The sequence below is a fragment of the Penaeus chinensis genome, chromosome 13 (genome assembly GCF_019202785.1).
Source record: "Penaeus chinensis breed Huanghai No. 1 chromosome 13, ASM1920278v2, whole genome shotgun sequence".
In the NCBI taxonomy this organism is placed as follows: domain Eukaryota; kingdom Metazoa; phylum Arthropoda; class Malacostraca; order Decapoda; family Penaeidae; genus Penaeus; species Penaeus chinensis.
Genome location: NC_061831.1, coordinates 17,099,595 through 17,102,094, shown reverse-complemented (window position 1 = coordinate 17,102,094; position 2,500 = coordinate 17,099,595). Strand labels below are relative to the sequence as shown.

The window sequence follows — 2,500 nt, the reverse complement described above, 5'->3', positions numbered from 1 at the left end:
GGATGATGGTGATGGCTGTTCCAAAATGATTTTTTACCTGGATGTGACGCCACGAACAGTGGCTCAAGCCACTCCAGTTGAAATCACTTCGCCAGTAGTGCAACGCATATTGCTGTTCACAAACGGTTGCAAAGTATTTTATGATTACTTGTATTGAAAGTAATTTTAATAAAAGGTATTAAATAAACATTTTCTATTATCAAGGACATATTCGCGATTACAGGATTTACATGTAATAATAGAGTAGTCCAAATATGTGTATGTGCGTGTGTGTGTGTGTGTGGGTGTGTGTGTGTGTGTGTGTGTGTGTGTGCGTGCGTGTGTGCGTGCGTGCGTGCGCGTGCGCGCGTGTGCGTGCGTGCGTATGTGAGTGTATGCGCGCGTGCGTGTGCGTGCGTGCGTATGTGTGTGTGTGCGCGCGCGCGCCAGCATGCCTGTCAAGAATTGCTGTAGTCTAGGTTTAGAAGGTTAAAACTGGTAATTGAAAATTGTTCGGTGTGCAGCAAGAAGCGGGGACTTTCCTGGAGCCGCAACATAGTGGGGCCAAACACGTTCACTACAATGCTTTTGAATATACATTTTTGCAACAGATAAGCCCGGCTAGCTCAGTCGGTAGAGCACGAGACTCTTAATCTCGGGGTCGTGGGTTCGAGCCCCACGTTGGGCGCTCTATTTAGTCCATCAAACCGAAATTTGGGCCAGTCATTCAGCATCCACAATCACCCGAGTACTCTAGGAGAAAAAAAACCTAATTTCCTCACGTTATTAAGTAACGGTTGTAAATACATTGAAAATACGAAAATAAGCGTGGAAACGAATATATATATATATATATACATATATTGTGCATTATATCTATCTATCGATCGATTGATCTCTCTATCTATACGTAAACATACAGTGGGCTTCGATACTCTACTGTCATTTATATATATATATATATATATACATATATATACACATATATATGTATATATACATATATATATATATATATATATATATATATATATATATATATATATATATATATTTACACGGAAACACTCAGAGGCAATATAATGTGATTTTAGAGACAGTTACGGAGCTTTCTTTGGTGGAAAGAGACGAAATAGGAGGAACTTTGATGATGGTTGCAGCCATGGCCAAGAGAATACAAGGTCTGTTAAAGCTGCCTCAAAACCGGTTGTTTCCTACGCACCAGGGTTGTGTCACATTGGCAGGAACCTCTCCATTTAAAATTATATCACCAGAAGTATAATGCGTACTTTTGCATGACGATGAAAATTGCTTTAATGTTAAGAGAATATTTTTTAGAAGAATAATTTTGAAGTGTCTTGACTTTACTGCGACAATCAGTGGAAGATCTGGAGAGGTTCTTTGGAAACACATTGAGGGAGCAATAAGATCTAAACGAAAACAGTGAGAGTACAGTCTTTAGACGGAATTATAGAAAGGGTAACTGAGAAGTTTGTTGTGCGTGGTTGCTTACATTTGCTTGAACATGACAAGGCGATAAAGGTAATGATGATGATGTCTAATGGTAATGAAAGGAAAAAAGATGATTCCAGTATTGTATCAATGCCTCTTTATAAGTAATTCTGGCAAAGAGTAATAGGCTCTAGCTAGGGAAACATTGTGGTATCATTTCCCCTTCTACAATCCATGGCAAAGTAGTAGCTCATGATGATTTGCATTGAAAGTAGTTTTAATAAAAGATATAAACTAAATATTTTCTATCGACTAAGATATTGAAGATAACAAGATTTATATTAAACATTAGAGCAGTGTATATACATGCATACATACATATATAAATATATATATACCATGAAGAAATAGTCTAGACTTAGAAGGATGGAAATGATGGCTCAAAGCTATTGCAGTTTGCTGTTAGAAGCAAGCAAATTTTACACACATATGTAAAATTTGCTTGCTTCTATGACAATGATATTTGCGTTAATGTAAGTAAAAATATTTTACTGCATCTGTCACCACTACAGCTAACGGAAATCAGGAGGAATAATCTTATACTCATTTGACCTTGGTTATGGCAATTACTTTTTAACTGAAACATTATGGGAGAGGAACGAAGACAGTGAGAGAAGTACAGTCTACAGATAAGGTAACTTATTAAAATTGGCGATAATGATAACTATTACGGTATTTCAATAGAAAAGGCTAATTATTCCAATATCATTTCATTGGTACTAAGAAATTTTCTTATCTTTTTACAAAAAGTAACAACACTATGGTATCTTTTCCCCTTTTACAACGTATGCTGTAAAGCATATTAGAATAGGGGACCATTAACTGTTAACTGGGAGTGAGATGTTTATTTTGGTGTTACCCACCCATAAGTGACCGCGTTCCAACTCGTAACTTCACAGTTAATTAATCATCCATAATAATAACACCTTTTAAGCATTGCTATTCCTGGTTTATTTCATTTTCTTCCGAAAACTGTCGAACTAGAGCCCGAAAAAAATATGTTTGGGGA

General features: G+C 36.6%; 1 non-coding gene across 1 annotated transcript; it reads left to right on the top strand.

Annotated features, from left to right (window-relative positions):
* The first annotated feature begins 594 nt into the window (after nt 1-594).
* Trnak-cuu lies at nt 595-667 on the top strand. The gene has a single exon. It is a non-coding gene; the product is annotated as a tRNA-Lys (tRNA).
* Nucleotides 668-2,500: the final 1,833 nt, after the last annotated feature.